The sequence below is a fragment of the Podarcis gaigeae genome (assembly GCF_964106915.1).
Source record: "Podarcis gaigeae genome assembly, chromosome: 11".
NCBI classification, from domain to species: domain Eukaryota; kingdom Metazoa; phylum Chordata; class Lepidosauria; order Squamata; family Lacertidae; genus Podarcis; species Podarcis gaigeae.
In genome coordinates, this window is record NC_139687.1 from 42010831 (window position 1) to 42035663 (window position 24833).

The following is a 24833-nucleotide window of genomic DNA, read 5'->3' on the forward strand; positions in this document are numbered from 1 at the left end:
CTGGGCAAATTAAAGTAGCGGCTGGAGTCTCACCTCTGCAGACCTTTGTGGGGCAAGCAGCTGCCCTATAAATAAAGTTTTTTTGGGGGGAGGGAAGTGGCAGGGGATCCAGAATACAGGGCAAAAGACTTGGGGCTCAGCCCCTCTGAAACACCCCCTAACCATGTCCCTGCCTGCAGAAACATCTCAAGAAGATGTGGTTTGCACATGGCAATGAAACTAAATGCCAATGAAACAAAAACTCTTTCCCCTACATAGGATGTATAGGAAGCTGTCTTATACAGAATCTGACCGTTTGTTACTCTGAGCAGCTGCAGCTCTTCAGGGATTCAGCCAAGAGTCCCAACCCTACCTGGAGATAAAAACTGGGACCTTGTGCAAGGAAAGCAATTGCTCTACTGCTGAGCTATCCCCAGTCAAATCCAGCTCTCTATTGCTGAGCTATCCCCCAGTCAAATCCAGCTCTCTTTCTCCCTTCCCATCTGCAATCCAACCTGCCTTGTTTTTCTAGACCCTTCAGTATCTCCAACAATTCCTCCCCATCCCCTCAGTGCTGCACTCCCACCCTGCCCGACTATCTCCTGTGCGTTTCACATTGTTATTTGCGTCTCTCTCTGTTTGGCTGCTTTTTATTTGTTGTTTTCCAGTACAGTGAAGAAGGCAGACAAGTGGACTATATTCTGCTTAGCCCCGCAGGTCCCTAAGCGAAGGAAAACAATGCATTACAATGCAGCTCATTGAAGTTCCCGCTGGGAGTTGTACTTTTCAACTGTCTTCACTGTACGCCTTTAATTGTCTCTGCATTTTTAGAACATAAGAACAGGAAGAGGCCATCAGACACAATATGCTCAGCCTTACTGGATTTATCCTAATGCCCTTTGTTTGCTCCCTGGCTGAATCTACAAAGCCTTTTCAACTCCTGTCTCGAAGATACCGACAAAGAAGAGTTTCAGAAGTTGGAAAGGGTTTCAAGAGCTCTACCACTGCGATGGGTTGGTGAGAGGAAATTTGCAGAGTACTGTTTGCAGGAAGAGGGGCAGATCTACTTTGCTTTCTACTAGAACCTTGAGGTCCACCAACCAGAGGCAGGTGCAAAATAGTGGGGCAATGCTAGAAGCAGAGAGACACTTAGAATGAAGGACCAGGGAGTCTCTAAATCTCATTTCTTAGGTAACCTAACACTGGGGTACTGTAAATGGTGGCCACCCATATATTTTCTGCACAAGGATCTGATATCGTGTGGCATCTTGAGACTTTTCAAGCATATTTGAGGAGAAAATCTTGAGAGTGTGTGTGTGTGGGGGGGACACACATGTTTTCAGATCAGGATTTTCTTTCATGTACTGAATGAAGCTCACAATACTTTCACACACTTTCCTGCCCTCCCCAAACAGTAGTTGCACATTAAGATTGGTGGGGTGGAAGACAGTAAGACCAGCAGAAGGTGGACCCACAGCCAATGATGAAAATGATGATGGTGGTAATAATAATAATAATAATAATAATAATAATAATAATAGTAATAGTAATAGTAATAGTAATAATAATAATGTATTATTTATACCCTGCCCATCTGGCTAGGTTTCCCCAGCCACTCTGGGTGGCTCCCAACAGAATATTAAAAACACGATAAAACATCAAAAAACATTAAAAACTTCCCTAAACAGGGTTGCCTTCAGATGTCTTCTCAAAATCAGATAGTTGTTTATTTCCTTGACATCTGATGGGAGGGTGTTCCACAGGGTGGGCGCCACAACTGAGAAAGCCCTCTGCCTGGTTCCCTGTAACCTCACTTCTTGCAGGGAAGGAACCGCCAGAAGGCCCTCGGAGCTGGATCTCAATGTCTGGGCAGAATGATGGGGGTGGAGACGCTCCTTCAGGTATACTGGGCTGAGGCCATTTGGGGCTTTAAAAGTTAGCACCAACACTTTGAATTGTGCTCGGAAACGTACTGGGAGCTAATGTAGGACCAGTGTTATATATTCTTGGTGGCTATTCCCATTCACTGGTCTAGCTGTCACATTGTGGATTAGTTGTAATTTCTGGGTCGCCTTCAAAGGTAGCCTTGCATAGAGCGCATTGCAGTAGTTCAAGCAGGAGATAACTAGAGCATGCACCACTCTGGTGAGGCAGCCTGCAGGCAAGTAGGGTCTCAGCCTGAGTACCAGATTGAGCTGGTAGACAGCTATCCTGGACACAGAAATGACCTGCGCCTCCATGGACAGCTGTGAGTCCAAAACGACAGGCAGAGGCAACTAATTCTAGTTTTGCCTCCATCCTTTTCCCTGCTGAGCTATACAAGGGCAACACTGAGACTAAGGAGGAGCAAGGTGACAGGCAGGGCAGCCCCCTGGACTGGTAGTAAGTAAGAAGACAGACAGATGGGGGCAGACTGTGATTGGTGGTCCTAATGGACCAGCCTCCACTGCCCCCAAGCTCCCTTTGTTAGAGCAACCTAACTTTAGGGCTGGGATAGAGAAACTTCTGTGGTCTTCTAGATGTTGTTGAACTATGACTCCCATCATTCCTAGCCATTGGTCATGGTGGCTGGGACTAATGGGAGCAACATCCAGAGATCCACCAGTTCCCCAGATTCAGGGCAGATTTCTTCACACAAAAACAGTTAAACTGTGAAAATCACTTCCACAAGAGTTAGTGATGGCCATCAGATGGATAGCCATAGAAGAGAATTAGACAAATTCACGAAGGATAAGGCTATCAATGGCTACCAGCCAGGATCACCATACCTCCACTGTTGGAACTGGTATACCTCTGAATACCAGTTGCTGGGGGAGGGCTGCTGCTCCTTGGGCCTGCTTGAAGGCTTCCCATGGGCATCTGTTTGGCCACTGTGAAAACAGGATGCCAGATCAGATTTGTCTTTAATCAGATCCAACAGAGGTTCCCCATCGCTGATGTAGCCAGTCACCCAACACCTCTTGACTGGATGTGAAATAAAGGAGAGTGTCTCAGTGCTTGATTCAGCCTTGCAACCTGTCCTTTTCGGGTGTTCCTTTCTCCATCTAATTAACCCTGCTCACCCCACCCTCTGTCACTATTCATGAGCTGAAGGACAACTGTAGCGAGAAGCCTGGGGTGGGGTTTTTGCTGCAAATGGCTGCCCTCCAGTTCATGGAGGTTGATGGGCAATGAGGACAGCAATGAAGGAAGCACACTCATCTCCACTTCCTCTTCCACATAATGTTAAGCATGTGGATGATAAAGAGGGGCTTTAAGGCAAGCTAATTTGTGTAATGGTCATCATGAAAAATAGCCCCTAGCCAGGGCTGCAGTTTTTGCTTCAGTCGAGCCATGCTGGGAGGCTAATTAAGTCCAGGATTGCTGTTGTTTTTCCACAGTCCTAGGCAGTTTCTGAATTCCTCTAAAGCAAACTGTTTTAGAGAACAAGTCAAATACAGAATACACTTGAGTTTGGTAGGAGAAGTTGAAAGGTCTGCGTTTTCCCACCAAAGTTATTTGCAATCGGCCCTGGAGTGGGCGTGTGTGTGTGTGTGTGCAAGGGTCACGGCCTCCTTTTATTTTTACAGCCGCTGCCATGATTTCATAATGCTGGCAGCAGCCACGCCAAGGTACTAGCTACTCTCTGTTAAGCTAATGATATGCTAAAATGTTGATATGGAACAGAGCAACTTTTCTATGGGCAACAAATGCCAGAGGCAAAACTGCTTTGCCCAACAAATGCTCCTTTAGCAGCGTCATGAATATTAGATTAACCTCCATAAAAAGAAAACGCTCACTGAATATGGCGCCAGATCTCTGCCCTGAACAGTATCTCTGGTCTCAGAAATTAATAGGCTTATGTGTGTGTGTTTTTTTATGAAGGAGCACTTTTAATTTTCTAAGGGGCATTATTTGTTTACTTCTCCATCAGCTGGAACCTCTAAGCCAGAGTTTCCCAAACTTGGGTCTCCAGGTCTTTGGGGACTAGAACTCCCATCATCCTTAGCTAGCAGAACCAGTGTTCAGAGATGATGGGAACTGTAGTCCCAATAAAGCTGGAGATCCAAGTTTGAGAAACCCTGCTCTAAACAAGCCAGTACCCCAAAGCTGGGCAGCAAATAATATTTTGGAACATTTAATAAAACCTTTTAAGTGTCTTCTTGGCTCAAGAACAATGGATAGGGTTCTTTACGGTCATCTTGGGATCTTGCTTTGCTATGCTTTACGACTGTACGTTGAATGGTAAGTAACTATAATAAAACCTGGGACCTAGTTTTGCAAGATCTCCTAAAGTCAAAATATTTTTTAGGTAGAAGGAAGATTACCATTTCCAAATGATCTAGCGGCTTTGGTCCTAATGGAACAGCTTACAATCTTACTGTGACTAGAGCTACTCTTGTCACCCAACATTTGCATGACTTATTCTAGCTGAAGGATTTTTATGATTTGTTTGCCGGGAGGTTACATTGCTGTAAGTTACACCGGCAGAAGTTTGGCCAGCTGAGCTAGAGTAAGGGGCTCTAGGAAAGTCCAATATCAGCTGAATCCAAACTTTCTCATCTTGGTGGATCTTAGGTTTGGGTTGCACTGTTGGCTCCAACTGTCTTGAGGAACCTTGGGCTGGAGAACATCAACTGAAGAACTAGAGACCCAGGGTCAGATTACAGGAAAAGAGTGGCTTTCATTTACTCCTGAATAACCACAGTAAGCCCAGAAACACTTGGACTTTCTACATCAAATAACATGACAAGCAGGCACCTATTTTTATATATATAGTACCTAAATTAAACAACTGGTAAAAAAGGTAAAAGTAAAGGGACCCCTGACCATTAGGTCCAGTTGTGACCGACTCTGGGGTTGCGGCGCTCATCTCGCTTTCTTGGCCGAGGGAGCCAGCGTACAGCTTCTGGGTCATGTGACCAGCATGACGAAGCCGCTTCTGGCGAACCAGAGCAGTGCATGGGAACACTGTTTACCTTCCTGCCGGAGCGGTACCTATTTATCTACTTGCACTTTGACATGCTTTTGAACTGCTAGGTTGGCAGGAGCAGGGACCGAGCAATGGGAGCTCACCCCGTCGCGGGGATTCAAACCGCCAACCTTCTGATTGGCAAGTCCTAGGCTCTGTGGTTTAACCCACAGCGCCAGTGAGACCCAAATCCTAGCAGATGCATTTGATGGGAAATAAGGAGCAAACCCAAACTGTTGGAATCAAAGCCATGACAACTGGCACATCTTAGAGTCGATATGATGGTAGCCCCAGATTTCCCTTTTTCTTGGCAGCTTCACTATGGAAGTCCTTTCATAGGTCTGTTCTCCCTCTCCCTCTCTTTAAAAATACAGCCCACAATGTCTTATTGTGTAGAAACACACTTACATTTAATGTACCCATCCACTCCTATCCCTTCGCTTCCCCCGCACACTTTCCTTGGACAAACACTTGCATTGTAGCTAATGCCAAGGAAAGCCCACTCTCCATTTCCATCCGAGTGTCTATACTCGGTGCTTGCTTGTACAGCAGAAGGCCACTGGTGGGGTTTGCACGATCTTTCCCCATGCCCATATTGTGCATTATGCATTTTCTTTCCTTTGAGGAGAGTAGGGTGGGGGGGGCTTAAGGATGCCCTCCCAACAGCAGCACAGTTATGTGACCTTTTGCACAGATGAAAGGAGAGCAAGAGACTGACTTGGACAGCAGGGCAGATAGCAGCTGGGTCACATGCAACAGCCCCAACACCTCTGCAGTTGTGTATACTGGAACGGCAGCACAAACAGGACCCGCCTCTGTGGTAGTCCCATCAGGATGTTGCTAAGGGTCAAGTAGGGTGTCTGCTTACGCATCACCCAAAATGAGAGGACAAAACAGATGTTCATAAAATTTGTGTTAGCTAATTTATATGCACGGGTGCAAAACCAAAGTAGAGAAGACTCTTCCATCCCTAATCACAAGTTTGTTTTGGGTGGGAAAGATCCCGTCAGGTATAACGTTGCTGATGGTCACGCACCACCAACATGTTGTCTGTTTTAAGCTCCATTTGGTGTTGTGGCATTTGCCTATTGTTGATCTCTTTGGCTGGATTAGTACGTGTTTTCCAAATCAGCAACATCACCTGCCAGAACAGAGAATTCACTGTGAGAGATGCTGCAAAAGGCAAGGGAATCTTGCAGCTGTTGCCTCCATATATGAGCCATGCTGCAAGTTCCTTAGTTCTTATTCATTTTATAAATCGTCCATTCTTAAGAGAGGAAGGAAGAGCCTTCCATCTTAACACCACCAAATGTGGCCGTTGAATAGCATGACTGTTTTTTCCTTGGTTAGTGGCCAGTCTTAGCACCGGGTTTCTTAAAAGAGGCTTTATTTAGCCAGTTAATAATCCAGGGAGTCCCGAGGCCTGCAGAAATCAAAATGAGACAGAAATCTATCAGGGTCATTTGCTGGTTCTACAGTCCCTACCTTTGAAGGGTTTTTATTCTTTATCATTGGTCTTATGAATCATCAACAACTGCATCCACAGTGCTAGCCTCATAATTCACACCACAATGCAAAATCAGTCTGAAAATGTTTTGTTCTTTAGTGCTATGAGAGTGGAAGAGCAAAAGAACATAATGGCATGAGAAGAGCCTGCTGGTTCAGGCCAATGGGCCTATAAGGTCCAGCATCCAGTTCTCAACCAGATCCCTGTGGGAAACCTGCAAGGAGGATTTGAACACAAGAACACTCTCCCCTTCTATGGTTTCCAGCAACTGGTATTTAGAAGCATGGCCACCTCCAACTGTGGAGGCAGAGCAAAGCCAACATGGCTACTAGCCCTCTATAGCTCTCTCCTCCATGAATTTGCCTAATCCTCTTTTAAAGCTACTGAGATTGGTAGCCATCATAGCTCCCATGGGAGTGAGTTCCACAGTCTAACTATGTGAAGTAGTTATTTTTATTAAATATGTTTTTGGTTTACAAAAGGAGGAGGAGGAGCTTGGATTTGATATCCCGCTTTGTCACTACCCAAAGGAGTCTCAAAGCGGCTAACAATCTCCTTTTCCCTTCCTCCCCCACAACATACACTCTGTGAGGTGAGTGAGGCTGAGAGACTTCAGAGAAGTGTGACTAGCCCAAGGTCGTGCAGCAGCTGCTTGTGGAAGAGCAGGGAATCAAACCCGGTTCACCAGATTACAAGTCCACTGCTCTTAACCACTACACCACACACTTCTTGTCTCTTTTTTTAAGTTGTATATAGTCTTTCCGACAGATCAGTTACATTTGCTATGAGAAATTAGTGTTGAGTACAGTATAAGGTCAGGAAGAAGAGTGAGGGGAGACGAGGGGTGGTTGTGAAATTTATATTTTTTGCAGTGTACATGTGGGGTTTCGTCTCAGCATCAACTAGATAGATTCTCTTCCTATTTGCTTGTTATGTGTCCTTGGTAGTGAGAGAGGTTGGGGGCCCAGGGTGTGGTTGGTTATCTGTGGTTGGCTACAATGGAGTTTGTTTGCCTTTGTGGGGAGGGCTTGTTGGGTCAAGTAAGCCAGATTGATTCGTACGTTGTTGGTGGGTTCTTGTTGTTGTCTTGTTGGGCTGTGTATAAAGGGGAGCCATACTGGGGTAAAGGCATCCTCTTCTATTTGTCCCCGTGTCAGTTTCAGATTATTGGTTAGCTTTTTTAGTAAGGCTGTTTCCCAAACAATTTGGTACCAGTGGTTCACCCCTGACACGTCTCTCCAGTGTCTGGCTATGAGGCTTCTGGCTGATGAGAGTAGGTGGGTTATAAGTTCTGTATCATGTGAGTGGTCATTGTGATCTTGGAAGATGTTCAATAGGGCCAGTTCTGGGATGAGTGCTAATACCTGTTTAGTTATTTTGCATATTTCTTGTAGGACTGCTGTCCAGATAGGTTGGATTTCGGGGCATTCCCACCACATGTGGAAATATGTGCTTGTGGAGGTGCAGTCTCTCCAACATTTTGGTGAGGTTCCTGGGCATATCAGCACCAGTTTCTATGGTGTTAAGTAGCACCTGTAGGTGAGTGAATAAGTTCTTTTTAAAATCTGTCATGAATCTTCCAAGATTAAGTTTCATTGGATGGGCACAGATTTTAGAGAGGGAGAAAAACTTGCTTCTGTCCACTTTCTCCAAGCCAGGAATATTTTTATAAACTTCTATCATGTTGCCTTTTCTCTAAACTAAAAATCCCCATACCTAGTCTGTATCTAACCTACTGTTTCTTATTCTGGTGTGTTTTCCTCCAAACCTGCTTTGACCGAAATTGAGAAAAAGAAGAAACTAGCTGCATTTTAAGCAACTAATGTGCACACAGCCTAAGTCCTTGAACTCTGAAAATGCCTACATGGAGGACAGTGAGAGGTTTATGAAAGTGTATGGAAACTTGCCCATAGTACAGAGGTAAAATTTGCATGCATTGCTCCACATAACCTTTCTTCTGGCCCTGCCCGCCAGCTCCATGTGGCCCCTGAGAGGTTGTGTATAAGTTTAATTGAACTTAAGGGGACTTAACCTCTAAGTGGAAACACACAGGATCACACTGTTAATTGGCTATATGACTGAAGCCTACCTTTTGGGTTAAACATTTTGATCATTTGTGCATATCAGAGGGTTGGCCTGCGATGTGCAGATCCTGGGAGAATACCATGCTCACGTGATTAGGCTCAACCTTGATTATTGTAGGGGCCTTCTTTTGCTTTGGGGAATAAAAGGAGCACGGCAGCTTTAGTAAAGATGTTGATTTAAAAACCTTCACTTTTCTGTAATTGGGCCTCATTAATACATTCCTGAGCGCACCGAAATTTAGGAGACGTACAACACGAGCCAAGGGGATCAGAGCAACACAGCTCCGTAAGAATTCCAGACCACAGAGTTAATTCCACTTAAGCAGATTGAAGAGGCTCTGTAGTCAAAGGGGGGAAATATGGTTCAAAAAACAACAGGCAGTGGAGGCTTGGGAAACTCTCTTGTTTAGCCATTCAGTGTTGGCTGGGGTTTTTTTTTATTTATCTCCCAATTCCTCATCACCCTGAATTGTATAATTTATTGTGCTTTGCTGGGGTTTGGGGGTGGGGCTTTACCCAGCTCAGAGAGATGGCTAATAAAGGTCAGTAAATAATGTCTCCATATCTTTTGCCTGTTCAGGTTCAAAAGGTAAAACATAAAATGTGATATATGCCCCAGGCTGACCAACCCCACTATGTAGCTGTAGCTAACAGCTATATAAATGGAATGGAAATGGAAACTGTCGAGTCTATAGAGAATTAACAGGCCACTTTTGGAATGTTCTGGTGTTCCTGTCCATCACAGGTTTATTAGTGCAAAACCAGATGAGCAAAAGCCCCAAGTGATGGATCTGTTTCTGGGCTGTGCCATTCCGGAGCACAGGGTGTGTATGTGCGTGCTGAATGCTCCCCTGAAGAAAATACCCTCTACACATAGACAATGAGCATGTCAGGGAAGAGAACCTTGGCTAGCCTTTTCACTGACATGATAATGTTGCGGATGCAATGGCGCCCGTAATACAAAGGCAGGCTGAAGTCTTCAATCCCTCGCCTGCCCTCTGAAGTGGGGCAGTCCAGCCACAGTTGAGACCCTCTGGGGCTTCCGCTCATTTGTCTTAGGTCTTATTGGATTAAAGGTGGTGGGAAATTTGATGCTGGCAAGCTGACAGCTCAGGCTGTCAAGCAATTAAGGGGTTTAACACCATGATCCTATCAAGCAGCTTGGGCTGCAGAAGAGGGAGAAGTATCTTGTGCTACTTCATATCCTATGCTTCATGGGGGGAAAAGCTACCCATGGCTTCTACCCATAATGGTTATGCTCTGGCTCTACAGCCAGAGGCAGTAATAAAAATATATTTTGGGGTATCTGAAATTCTAATCCGCTATTACTTTTGGGATTTGGCAGCAATTAGCTTGCTAAGTCCACGTTTGATGAAGAAGCACATAAACTGTTTTCAGAAAACCAAAGGATTTTAATTTTGCCTTCTGAAAATGTCAGGTCATGCTAAATATTAATATCGATGTTAATGTACAACTGTGAGTACTTAGCAATAATTTTAAATGATTTCCACGTAATTTTACACACATTTTACTTGCCAAGCAAAACTAAATGATATTGATTTAGCAAAACAAAAAACAAAAATCTCTTTTGAATTCCCAAGTCATGTTGCAACTTTTTAGCATCTCTCATTTTTTGGAATTTGAAAGTTGAAAAATTCAACACCCCCTGTTATAATAAGTTTAGGCATGAGATTGACACCATCACTGGAGACAGAATAACTATTAAGTAAGCTTGCTTGTTAAAGGGATATTTTATGCATAAGGGAATACCGATTAGGGTATTTAATGTGCTTGAAAGCTTCTAAAGACTTGCTGACAGCAGCTTCTAAGGCTTAGTTAAGAGGTAAGGCCACTTCAACTAATTGTGTGCCTCTGTAGGTTTCCCACAAGTATCTGGTTGTTCCTGGTGAGAACAGAATGCTGGACTAGATGGGCCCTTGGCTTGATCTAGCAGGGTTCTTCTTATGCTCTTAGGTACTGAAACATTTCAGCAGGTGGGCATGTTATGAACCAGGAGCCAGAACACACTATAAATAAGGGACATAATCTACACATCTGCACAGTACATTAACCACAGTATCACACACAAAAAGCAACAGTGTCCCAAGAAGACAAGAACCACTGGTTCAGGCACACCACTGGCAGTGGGGCTGAGGCAGTGGGGGGCATATTTTTTAATAACAAGGCCATGCTTTGTGTGGTTCACTATCCAGGCATCTCCAGATAGATGTGAGTAAGTAAGGTTGAGGAGCTGCTCCCAGTCAGAGTAAACCTGCTGGGCTAGCCCATCCAATATTCTGAATCATTATATTGCAGCTTTGTGGAATGGGGTAAAAATGAAGGGCGAGTATGGCTTCAAGACAGACTTGAGAACTGGCACAGTTTTTAAGAAGTTCAATTGCAGAACAGAAAACCAACGTCTTGTAGAGTGATTCAGATGTGTGCTAGTGCATGAAACTTGTGCAACTGCTAAGATTTGCCCCAATATAATGCTTTCATCATTTATCAGATTGTAGCAAGTATGCTTTTTTCACGTGGTATGAAACTCTCATAGTACAACTGAGAAGGACTGGTGTGAACAAACTATTCCTGACAGGGCCAAAAGCTGACACACCTTTCAAGCTTCCCTTCTAAATTTGCATTTCCTTTCTAATGTTGCTATGCACTGCAGCGACCACATAAAGCATATTTTATGTGTTTCACAGGCCTTCCGAATATGATAATGTATAGATTTCTCACTCTCTGTAAATGCTAATAAAGATTGTTAAATAGCATCAGCAAAGACTTTGGTATTTTATCAGCTAAACAAGAACATATTATTTTTATGCTCAAATTATAGGTAGAAAGAATAAGAGGATATGTAGCCAAGAGATCATGAATGCCAGAAGTTATGGACTGTAGCCTGCTTATCTGAATATTGTATGGAGAGACACCTTCTGAAGCAGGAGTTTGTCATATGGTGGACAGCAGCTCCCACCAGTCCCGGCCAGTATGGCCAATGATCAGGGATGATAGGAGCTGCAGTACAACACCATATGAACCTACGTGGACCCTGGGATCATCAGGTGAGGCCCTTCTTCACGTGCCTCTTCCACAAGAGGTCCAGAGGATGACAACACAGGAGTGGGCCTTTTCTGCAGTGGCTCCTCATTTGTGGAATGAGCTGTCCCCAAGAAGGATCGCCTGGCAGCTTCATTGCATATCTTTAGGTGCCTGGTGAAAATGTTCCTCTTCAACCAGACATTCAGCAGCTTAACATTCTATGGTTTTTAAAATATCTCTGTGAGATGGGAGGTTATTGGTTCGTTTTCATTTTTGTTTTCCCTCCTGCTATGGGGGAACATTCAAACATGCAGCCTCCACCATAGAATCATAGACTCATAGAGTTGGAAGAGACCACAAGGGCCATCGAGTCCAACTCCCTGCCAAGCAGGAAACACCATCAGAGCACTCCTGACATGGTTGTCAAGCCTCTGCTTAACGACCTCCAAAGAAGGAGACTCCACCACACTCCTTGGCAGCAAATCCCACTGTCGAACAGCTCTTACTGTCAGGAAGTTCTTCCTAATGTTTAGGTGGAATCTTCTTTCTTGTAGTTTGGATCCATTGCTCCGTGTCCGCTTCTCTGGAGCAGCAGAAAACAACCTTTCTCCCTCCTCTATGTGACATCCTTTTATATATTTGAACATGGCTATCATATCACCCATTAACCTCCTCTTCTCCAGGCTAAACATGCCCAGCTCCCTTAGCCGTTCCTCATAAGGCATCGTTTCCAGGCCTTTGACCATTTTGGTTGCCCTCCTCTGGACACATTCCAGTTTGTCAGTGTCCTTCTTGAACCAAAGGGAGAACCATTAGCATCCCAGCCCAAGAAGCACCTTCCCCACTTGATTCTGCTGAATATATAAACTCAGCTATCAGAAGATCACCTCCTGTAGACCCAGCACTTCTACACTTCTACAAAGCTCCAAAGGCAACACAAACTTTTAGCTAGCCTGTTGGGACTTTGCAGATTATTAGCATTATTGGGAGGCATATTCATTCACCAAGGGAACTCATTACTCTGCAGTGAGTCATCATGGTAAATTACATAGGGCTTCTATATTCAGCATATCAACGAAGGAATTACATGCGTAATGCTAGATTGAACTTGGCATAAACAAAACTGGCATCCCTCAAATAAACCTGGCTCCCATATAGGATATCAGATCAGCTGGTTTTTTAATGCATTTCACAGGGATGGAGAATGTGTGGCGCTCCAGCTGTTGCTGTACTCCAATTCCCATCAGCCTCAGTCAATGGTCAGGGATTATGGGTGTTGTAGTACAACAGGTAGTGTAAGAGCCTGCTGGATCAGACCAATGGCCCATCTTAGTCCAGCATCCTGTTCTCACAGTGGCCAACCAGATGCTTGTGGGAAATCATGTTTTTATTCTGTATTTTTATGCTGTGAACTGTCCTGAGATCTATTTAGGACACACTGACAGTCTGGGAGGCAAATGTGACTATGTAATAACAGATAGTAGTGGTAAAACTGAAATGAGAGTAAATATTAATTTCCTCATCTCCATATGTAAGGGTGAAGTTTACCTAGACCAGGTTCTGCAATGGGTGGGTGGCCCTCACCTCTACACGTATCTAATATCTATAACTATATATGGAGTTGTTGAGTGTTTGAAATACGAAATTGCTGCATTCCCATTGGAAGGACATGATGAGACATGAGAAGGAGGGAAAGTTGTTAAAATCAACAGCTTTTGTGGATCCTGCAAAACACAATAATCTATGTATTCATTTGACAGTGGGAGAGGCCTCGTTGGTAAAAGAAAAGAGGGTTGCATTCCCCCACCTACTAGTCTCAACAAGTAATTACTCAGAATTCAATGTAGGTGACTCAATGCAGAGAGATTGCTTGAGGTAAAAAGCAAACACTTCGTAAAGCAAGCTTTCTCCTTTTCTAGATTGCTGTTTCTGTGTTGCTTTGTTCTTGCTATCCTAGCTACTAGATGGGAAGGGTTCAAGTCTACAGTGGTACCTCGGGTTAAGAACTTAATTTGTTCTGAAGGTCTGTTCTTAACCTGAAACTGTTCTTAACCTGAAGCACCACTTTAGCTAATGGGGCCTCCTGCTGCCGCTGTGCCGCTGCCAAGCAATTTCTGTTCTCATCCTGAAGCAAAGTTCTTAACCCGAGGTACTATTTCTGGGTTAGCAGAGTCTGTAAACTGAAGCGTATGTAACCTGAAGCGTATGTAACCTGAGGTACCACTGTATTGCTGAATCCAGTTACTCACCATGAAGTTGTTACAGTAAGTGCCACACTTTTAACATTGTGTGTGTGTGTGCTGGTACTGTGTAGCCTTAAGTAAAGGTAAAGGGACCCCTGACCATTAGGTCCAGTCGTGGCCGACTTTGGGGTTGCGGCGCTCATCTCACTTTATTGGCCGAGGGAGCTGGTGTACAGCTTCCGGGTCATGTGGCCAGCATGACTAAGCCGCTTCTGGCGAACCAGAGCAGTGCACAGAAATGCTGTTTACCTTCCCGCTGGAGCAGTACCTATTTATCTACTTGCACTTTGATGTGCTTTCGAACTGCTAGGTTGGCAGAAGCAGGGACCGAGCAATGGGAGCTCAGCCCGTTGCTGGGATTTGAACCGCCGACCTTCTGATCGGCAAGTCCTAGGCTCCGTGGTTTAACCCACAGCACCTAGCCTTAAGTATCCTCCCACAAAAATCACTGGCTGAATCTAACACAGGGATTAGGCCTGATCTTCCTGTCCCCACCTTCTGCCACAACCACTGTGAGTGGCCAGGATGTGAATGCAATGGTAGTACTGCCACTCCAAGGAGCCTCTAGACCAGAGCTTTCCAAACTGTGTGGCATGACCCGTTAGTGTGTCAGCTGCAGTGTGTAGGTGTGTTGCACAAAAGCTCCCCATGCTCCTCCCGCGTCTGGAAAGGGAGTGGGCAGCCTGCCGGTTTGCTACTAAAACTGAATTCCTGTGTTGCAAAATGATGCATGTCTAAAAAGCGTGTCACCAACATGAAAAGCTAGATGCTAGAATAGACGGGCCATTGGCCTGAGGTTGCAGACCCTTCTTATATTGTTGTGTGACAATACTCTTGCAGGATTTCAGATAGTTCACAGCAGAGTCTATGCAGAGCAGACGCTGCTGTTGATATCATCCCCTCCTCCTCATCGGTGACTCTGTTTTTAAGCCATCTTTCAATACAGATTGCGACAGCTGAATCCCTAGCTAGGGAGGGAGCCTGTTTACTTTGTATTGGGCTGCCAGAAAATGGTATGAAACTTCACGTATAATAAATGCAGATGAGTCTCATTGTATAACCATAATTGGATCTTTTCATTCTTTCATCAAGGTTATACCTAGGAGGTTAGGAGGCGCTTTGTGCAAGGGAGGATGAGAGCCTTTATGTTTTAAAAACAACTCTCCAAAAAGCCTCTCTCGTGTGCCATTGTTCAGTACATGGCAAGGTTCCCGCAGTAAAAGCCAGTTATAATGCAATAATTAATCTCACCAATTATATATTAATCTGTTTCATGCATAAACATATGGTTTTCAGCAAGGAGCAAAGCCCTCCCAAATTCCACTGGCTTCCTCATGCTTCACACCTAGTTATTATAATATCCCTCAGTCTGCAGATTTATTACACTTTCCACCTGGGTAGGTCAACAAGTCTTTAATTAAAGTCCCATGAGCTCAGTTTTGTGTAGTCTTCACTCTCATCTTTGCCCCTGCACTTCAAAAGTGTTGTGCTTCAGTGAGGTTTTGCAGAGTGCCTGGTATTGCTCTGCCCTCCCCAGTGACCTTAAGGGGCCTTTTCTGCCTGCTCTGTCCCTCACATGGGCAGAGGGAAAACTTACCCAGGTTCTGTATGATAAGCAGAGGTCCTGTTCTGTTTACCCATAGGAATTTATCCGTAGGAATGAACTCACCTTGGATAAAATAAAGGTGGGCCCCTATGTATTCACTCAAGTCATCGTTCACAACCTCCACTGATAACTAGAGTTCTCTGGGCAATGTACAAAGTAAAAAAAAAGGGGGGAATACAAAACAGTATTATAATAAGGTAAATTACAAAGCAACAAATAAAACAACTCTCAGAAGATTAAAACATTGCAGCCATGATCAATAGAGTGAAATTTGCAAGTGGGGAACTGGGGATGAAATAGATTCAAGCAGTGTTTTTTTCTAATAGAAAATGTTTAGGGGTACTCTCATTTTGACTCAAGAAAATAACCATTTTATAGTTCAAAATGGGAAAAATAAATACAGTAAATGGACAAAAGTACAAAGATTCACAAAACGTTTAGGGGTATGTGTAGCCCTGCGTACACCCCAGAAAAAAAACACTGGATTCAAGGATACACATATGTTACAGTGACCTAGATGAATACCTGTAAGAAGGGAGGCCAGGATAGCAGAATGAACGAGCTTCATTAACTATGAATCCTGGAATTTGGGAATTTGGGGTTTGTCATTAATGAAGCTGAATGAGCAAGCACACAGATCATCTGTTTGAATTATGATGTTAATACTTGGGCAGGCAGTCCTTCACAAAGCTTGGTTAACACAAAACAAAACACCAGCATTTTAAATTGGGCCCGGAAACAAGCAGGGAGTCAATGTAACTGAAACAGAACTGGTTACATGTTCTGACACCAGAATCAGGAACTGACTGGGAAAATGCATGTCCACTATGTTCTGACCTTCCCATCAGGTGTAATTGCTGTCTGCTCTCTGCATCTTCATACCCAACAATATGGAGATTTGAGTTGGGCTAACAACTCAGATGCAAAAATGTCCCACTCATTTGAGGGGGAAAAATTAAAAACCAAAGCAAAACTAAAGCAGAAAAATCGAACCACATTTTATTTTATATAAGGAACAGGTGTTGAAGTGTGTATGGGGGGTGAGCATCCCCTTAGCTACAGGAAAACTGCAAATTGTTCTGCCAAACAATGTCATATATTTACTCCTCCCAGGTAAAGGTGGAAAGGTTTACCTTTTGGCCCTTCTTTCTAAAGTGTGCTTTTGTAGAATTCTCATTGTCACTGAAACAGCACACACCAGGAACATTGTAAAATGATTCCTGTATGGTTTAATGCTGCTGTTGTAGAGGGGATGTTACCCTCTTTTGTTTTTGATTTTTTGTTTTATCTGCAAAAAATTTTTTTTTATCTTTAAGTGCCTTATAATAAACCCTCCAGCATCTGCTTGTGAAAAACCTTGGAGTTTGCCAGTTAATGTTCTAGTAAGAATTTTTCTTGGTAAAGGTCAACCCAGCTGCCTAATTATATGAAAGTTATGAAGTGACGTTGCTAGGTGACTAAGAAGATTTCAGTTCTTTTTCATTCTAAATGCCCACAGACACAATTAAAGAACCATGGGAAAAGCAATATCATTGATGGCATTTCCCCCCCCCCCAATTGGTTAGGGTAATAAATTGCTCATGTACGTTCTGGAGAATAACTTGACACCTTTGGAAATAGATGGGTTTCAGAAAGAGACAGAGTTAAATGTTGTTAAAAAGGTAAAATACCTAGGGGTAAACTTGTCTGCCAAAAATTTGAATCTATTTAAAGATAATTATGAAAAATGCTGGTCAGAAATTAAGAAAGATTTAGAGATTTGGTCAAGATTGAAAATTTCCTTGATGGGTCGAATTGCAGCTATAAAGATGAATGTATTGCCGAAGATGTTATTTTTGTTTCAGACCCTACAGATCGTGGACAGAGTGGAGTGTTTTGGGAAGTGGCAGAAAGATATTTCTAGGTTTGTCTGGCAGGGCAAAAAGCCCCGAATAAAATTTAAAATACTAACGGATGCAAAAGAGAGAGGGGGGTTTGCCCTGCCAGATTTAAGGTTATATTATGAAGCTGCGGCTTTCTGCTGGATGAAAGACTGGTTACTTCTTGAGAACACTGATGTCCTAGATCTGGAAGGGCACGATAACGCTTTTGGATGGCATGCATATTTGTGGTATGACAAGGTAAAGGTTCATAAAATGTTCAAAAACCATATTGTCAGAAAAGCTATATTTATGGTCTGGACAAAATACAAAGACTTACTAGAAGGTAAGACCCCGAGGTGGTTATCACCAGCGGAGGCCAAGGCTCGAAAAAGACTCAATATGGAGGTCGGATGGCCGAAATATTGGGAAATAATAGATAAAACTGGAAACAATTGGAGGCTGCAGAGCTTTGAAAAATTAAAGAATAGGGTGCAAGACTGGTTTCATTATGCTCAAATTCAAGAGGTTTTTAAGTTGGACAAAAGAATAGGATTCCAGGTGGAAAAATCGAAATTAGAGACAGAACTGTTAGAACCTAAGACCAAGGTACTCTCGAGAATGTATAACTTGCTGCTTAAATGGAACACTCAGGATGAGATAGTCAAATCAGCCATGATAAAATGGGCTCAGGATATTGGGTACAACATTATGTTCGAAGACTGGGAAAGGTTATGGACCACTGGAATGAAATTCACGGCATGTAATGCTCTGAAGGAGAATATTATGAAAATGATATACAGGTGGTACATGACCCCAGTCAAACTTGCAAAAATATACCATCGGTCTGATAATAAAGGTTGGAAATGTAAGGAGGCTGAAGGGACATTCTTTCACCTTTGGTGGACTTGTCCAAAAGTGAAGGCCTTCTGGGAAATGATCTACAATGAGTTAAAAAAGGTGTTTAGGTACACCTTTCCTAAGAAACCAGAGGCCTTCCTCCTGGGCATTGTGGACCAAAAGGTGATAAAGAAGGATAGAACACTTTTTATGTATGCAACTACAGCAGCAAGAATACTTATTGCAAAATACTGGAAGATACAAAATCTTCCCACGCTGGAAGAGTGGCAGACGCAGTTGATGGACTATATGGAACTGGCTGAAATGACTGGCAGAATCCGAGATTTGGGAGAAGAGACAATGGAAGAGGACTGGAAGAAATTTAAGGACTATTTACAAAAACATTATAAGTTGTACGAATGTTAAGAATGTGCATGATTTGGAAATTTTAGTTCCTGCAACTAGATTGGGAAAATAGAAAGTTAAGTTATAAGTAAGAAAAAGTTGAAATCTAAAGTTATTTTATGTATTATCTTAAGGTATAAATATTTGACAAAAGGTACTTTAAATTTAGAAGTAAAATATTTTGAAAGATATAAAAAAGATACGAAACAAGGTAATAATTTGCTGATATGTTTATTGTAAAGAACGCAGGGTGAGGGAGATGTGGGGAAGTCCAGTTAGTAACGTAAAAATGCATTTTGAAAGTTGGATTATTTTTCTTTTTTCTTTCTTCTGGTTTGTTCTTTCTTCCTTTTCTGTAAATTGAAAATGTAATAAAATTTTTATTAAAAATAAATAAATAAATTGCTCATGTACTTTGACCAGATACCATCAAGGGGAAAGGAAGACATGGTTGCACTCATAGATTAGGGTTTTGTTTTCTACTTCCATAGATGCCAACAACTGTTCTGAAGTTACAGAAGTTAATGCCAGTAGGGGACTGGAACAACTCTATATACAATTAAAGTTCAGATGATTTCATGAATCTGGTGAAATGTATGAGGGACACACAATCATTTTGGACTGTTTATAGAAATGCTAATTGAATACCATAGCAGTAGTTAATAAGTAATAACAACATTTTATTTATCAATTTCTTCATTCATTGACTTGGATTTATAGTTCATGCCCAAACAGATAATTATCAGAACACTTCCAAAAGTGTTTGGAATGGTTTTTGCAAATCACTTTGAGACTTTTTTCCCCCTGAAAACCTTGCAACCATATTGAAGCAGTTAGCTATTTTAAAATAGGGAACGTCCCATTAAAACCACTTAGCCCTAACTAGCAAACAGATAGCTCTCAGAATGCTTGCCAAAGACACACAACCTTGCAATCTGGGAAACCTCCAGGTAAGCAGGTGTGGCAAGCTCATCTACCAAGTAGAAGCAGCTATTGTCATTTCCCCTAAGAAGCAGGAATCAAATTTAGATGTACTTGCCAAGGGAAACCATTAGGATTTCACAACTTCTTGTTCCACAGCAGCCAGGTCTAATGCACTGATTGGAGGAAACAGCCACAGTGGGGAGGGTCAACTTTCTGCTGTCTGATACACAGGTGGCATTAAAAGGGGTGCCTACATTTGATCTCAGAACAGGGAAGAAAATAGACCCTGCTCCAGGTTTAGGGATGGGTGGGCAAATTGGACAGCATTCTGGCTCTGCACCATCCTCCCATCACCATTCTGATCAGCCTATGTGCACTGGCCAGTGCCTCTATGTTAATGACAGCATGGGCCTCTATGTTAAATTTCAGCAATGCCTGTGCAAGGCCAAAATTTGCCAACAGTGGCAGACTGTTTCAATTTTCAGTGGAACCCTGTGCGATGCTAAAGTTTGGTGCCCCCACCTCGTGTTCTGTTCTACAGCATTGTTGTGGTGCCCCCTGCAGTGTGAGACCCAGTGCCATTGCAGTGTGACACCACCCTGGTACTGCCACTTGCCTCTCGTCTTCCGTTCTGCTCAATTCACTATGTTGTGACTCCCTGTGGCATCCCCTAGGCTTGGTGTCCAATGCGGTGGAACCAGTCGCGCTGCCCTAAACCGGCCTCTGAATGACAGTGGTGTGCATACTTTGGGGTAGGGCCACTGTCATTAACATAACATAATAGCATGCAGGCTGGCACCACCTCTGCGTTGAAGTGATCAGAGTGTTGGAGCAGCACAGGGGAGACCATGGTTCTAATCCCCCATGAAGCTTGTTGGATGACCTAGTGCCTGTATGCATCTCTTAGCTTGCCATGACCCTGGATTCCAGCAGGGACCATGACAGCATATTGGAGGCTGCAGTGCTACTGGCTGAATAGCCAGACCCAGTTCCAGACTCTGAGCCTGATGCTGTGGATTGGAGACCACTGAAGCTGAGGCTGGAAGACAGGCAACCACTGGTCTACCATCCATAACACTAAAACCCTGCGGAGCCAGAACCAGGACTTACATGGGTGCCTTCTATTGGACCTGGGGAACTTAGAGCCTCCAATAGTGCAGCAATGCAGAGAGTCTGCTAGGTGGAAGACCATGGAATATAGGAGAAGCACCTGTCTTCAGTTCTCCATAGCTGGGTGGAGCCTAGAAGAGGTAGATGGGAGAGGCTCAAATGGACTCAGCAAGTTGGAGCTATCCATGGTACTGCAACCACCAGCCTGCCTTGCCAGGAGAGGACACAGCCTAACTCATCTCACAGGGTTGTTGTGGGGAGGGGAAGAGAGAGAGAGGAGATTCCGACTAAACATCAGGGAGAACTTTCTGGCAGTAAGAGCAGCTTCACTGTGGAATGGGAGGTTGTGGACTCTCCTTCACTTGAGGTTTTAAGCAGAAGTTGGATGGCCTCCTGTCATGGATGCCTTAGTTGAGATTCCTGCATTGCAGGGGTGAGAATAGATGACTCTTGGGGTACCAACTCTACAATTCTGTCTAAACCACCTTAAACTCCTTGGTGGAAGGGTGGCGCAAAAATGGTCATAGATAGATAGGTAGGTAAATGCAGCTTCTTGTCAGCTTAGGCTGACTTTGAGAATGAGCCAGGAACATTAGTCCCAAAACATGTCTAAAAGATTGCTAATTGGCCAAAAGATTTCTAACTGCAATCATATTATTCCAGGGGGAATAATATTCCAGAGGGAGGCCTGAGAATATGACCTGGGGGTCCATGTAAGGGAGGAGGTGTGGCCTAGGCCCAGGATACTTTGTTGGATATTAATATCAGCTTTCTCTTCCTCTGTGCTCACCTGATACCCAAATTGTCTTTTCAGTGCCATCTGATGACCCTTTGATTCTCCTGGGACTTTTAGAAAAGCATTTTGCATTGCTATTTCCCCTATTGAAGGCTTTATCCTGGTTTTATACTGTGCATTTACTGTTTTCAAATTCATATGCATGTATTATTATTATTATTATTATTATTATTATTATTATTATTATTATTATTATTATAGTTTAAATATTTGTTATTGTAACCCACCCAGAGAACTTTAGTTACTGGGCAGTGTGGACATGCAATGAATGAAGCCATAATGCAGGAGTGAGTGTCCTGCCAACAGCCCGTACGGACTCACTGTTAAGACCATGTTCAAGGAAGACAGTCTTACTCGGCGACGAGCGATCGCCAAAGAAGAAGAAGAAGAAAGGAAATAGCTGGCATACAAAAGCAGGTTCCAGAGATGTTTATACAAGCAGGTAAAGATTAAACAGAAGAATAAGGAGTGCTTATTGTGCTATCAGCGGGGCAGAACCCTCACTGCAAACTGCTAAGCATGTCTGTCTGGTCTGATCGCATGCAAATCTCAGGGACATGTCGATTTACTGTAGCTACATGAAAGCCTCAGTTCACCTTTCCAAACAACCCTGGCACAATACAATAGCCCCATTTTAATCAGCATCGAGATTAAATCTGAGCATTTCAAGTTAGACTTTTCCTTTCATTGAATGTAAACAATAAATCTCCCTGGGAAGCCCTTTCCTGCTTCACTTAGCAGCCAACGTTAACATTTCACTTACCACAGTTTGCTGCAAGGCACACACCCTAATCAAGAGATATACTTAATTTAAAAGAAAAAGTACCCTAGCCAAAAGGAACAACACCCCCCACACACACAAAAAAAAAAAACACTGGCAATTTTGCTCCCTTACCTTCATTAAAACTTCATTATGAAAACAGTTCTGCAAACTGGAAGAGAGGAAAATTGAAATTTCATAGACTATAAAGTTGAAAGGTCATAACAGGAGGCTTTGTGACAAATCCACCAAAGAACAACAGTGCACCAATGTGAAAGGATAGCTGTCCCTTCCAGGAGAAATATTTGGGAGGGTTGAATTTTTCCTGTTAACACACATACATGGAACTCTGAACATACCAAGGTGGGCATTGTTTGTTTTCTTAAAATTTGAATCAAAGGTGATTATAAATCAGGTATCTCATTGTTACAGACCACCTTATATAAAAAGCAGGTGGAATTATAATAAGTTCTCCAGCCACCTCAAGTCTCCTAGATTGCATCCCATTTCATATTTCATCAGCACAAAAATGAAGAATTTCTCAAAGATAGTGGCTGTAGATCCCCTTGTAGCCTCTTGCTCAATTTTTCAAAACTCTGTTAACCTTGATCACAGTTCCACCTATTTGAATGGAATGCAGAATGTAAGATATAAGAAAATGCCACCATAAATGGAATACCTAGTATAGTTCTTCCACAAAAGCTTAATCAGTGGAAATATACCAAAATGAGTTTGTTGCTCATCAAGACTAGACTTGTGCTTGTCTCATGCCTAGAAAGCTGTTTTCTACTTGTCCTGCAGTTTCTTGGCACAAGCCCACATGGCTTTATCTGGGGAAAGCTGCTCTTTAGCGATAAATTGGAGCAAACGTCAATCCATGGAAAACCCAATGGATGTTTGCTCTGATTCAGCAGTAAAGATCGGATTTCCTCAGGGGGGAATGGTGGGAGAAAGGTAAGTATGGATGAGCCCATTGTTGAATGCTTTCCCCCAAACCCCTCCTTCCATACAGAAAAACGGCGTGGCAGACAGAAGAAATGGGAAAAAATGCTACTGCTTTATTGAGAATTCATTGCTGCTGCACAACCAAAGAGTATGACCCTTTGTATTCCTCATCTCTCAAATGTTGTGTGTTTTTGTGCTTTCTGTATATTGACTGCAACCTCAAAAACAAACTTTTCCCACTGAAATAGTGTTTAAAGAAGTGTGTGTGTGTCTCCTGCCACACCGCTTTTCAGGAGGCACTAATTGGGGAGAGTTGCAGTATTTTCCTTTTGTGAGAAGCAGATTGCTTAACTCAAAAGGGTGAGGTCCTCCTTTCATTTCTCTAAACATGTTGCGGGGACGGTGACAAAAAAAAAAAAGTTCACAGGAGCCAAAAGGCAACTTCACACCCTAAATCCTGATCTAATTTAGATTCTAGGAAGGGAGTCATGACAAGGCAGCTTATTAAAGTGACGCTGCATGTAGGTTGTTTAACTCTGTAAATATCTGCCTGTATGTAAAGAAGCTTGGAAGTTGTCTTGAAAAATACAGCTCACTTTCTAACCAACATGCAAAAAGAGAGAGGGGACACTTTAAACTTATTTATTTGGAGTAATAACAATAATAATCTTCAAGCAAGTCAGTCCAGAAAGCTGTAGGCTTTGTGTATAAAACCTGACTGTTGAAAAGACTCTCCCTTCTCTCTGCTGCCCCTTTCCTGGAACCTAAAAGAGACCTTATCAAAGTTTTTGCTAAGGCATTCCAAATACTATTGTGCTGCAAATCCTGTCTGATCCGACCTTCAAATATTTATGTAAACTGAAATATGTCTGGAAAGAACTCAAAGCAAAACAAAATATGCCAGACGATCCCATTCTGGTGGAGCCCTCCCTGCTCATTGATATTCACGCTGAAACCTCTCCAACTGGTTCCCAACTGTTATGGGGGCGGTTTTATGAGTGATATCTGCTGAGTCTGTTCCTTTGAGTGCACGGATGGCCTTGCGCCCTGCTGCCAAGCAATTTTTGTCTGGGCTTTTCAGCAGCGCTGAGCGGAATTAGCAGCAAAAGCCACTGGAAATACATAGAAGTCTCCGATTCAGGCCTGGTCTATAACACGCAGCGGAATAAGGGTGTGCACTTCTGAGGTGGTAGGAGGAATTGTACCACTGCAGGTGCTGGATCACATATATAGCTCATTGCCAGAGATAAAAGATCCTAGTTCAGCCCATTGTGCTGTTTTCCTGTCTGCGGGTAATTTTTAAGGACGCATTCAAATATATGACCCACCACTTGCCGACTACCGACACAGACTTCTGCCACAGCAGATTCCCATCTCAATCTGCATGGAAGGCTGCATTGTGGACCAACTCACAGCACCAACACTACCCCATCCCAGCGGGTGAAGGCCAAAGGCAATAAGAATGTAAACATACTAGACAAGACAACATTCTAGGATTTTAAATTGGCTAACACTTTAATTGATTATATATGTAGGTAGGCTTTGACTCAGGCATTGGGTGTATATCTATTTTCAGCCTCCGAATGGATGGCTGAAGCTTAAGCAGGGGCATGCCTGGGATCTGGGGACTCTCAAGACACAAGTCTACTGAGGTTTCCCCGCCCCCCAGGCCACCGCTGGAAGCTCTACGGCCCACCTACCCCAGGCTTGACTTCTAGACAGAGACCTCCATTTAGACTCCGCTGTGGGTTAAACCACAGAGCCTAGGGCTTGCCGATCAGA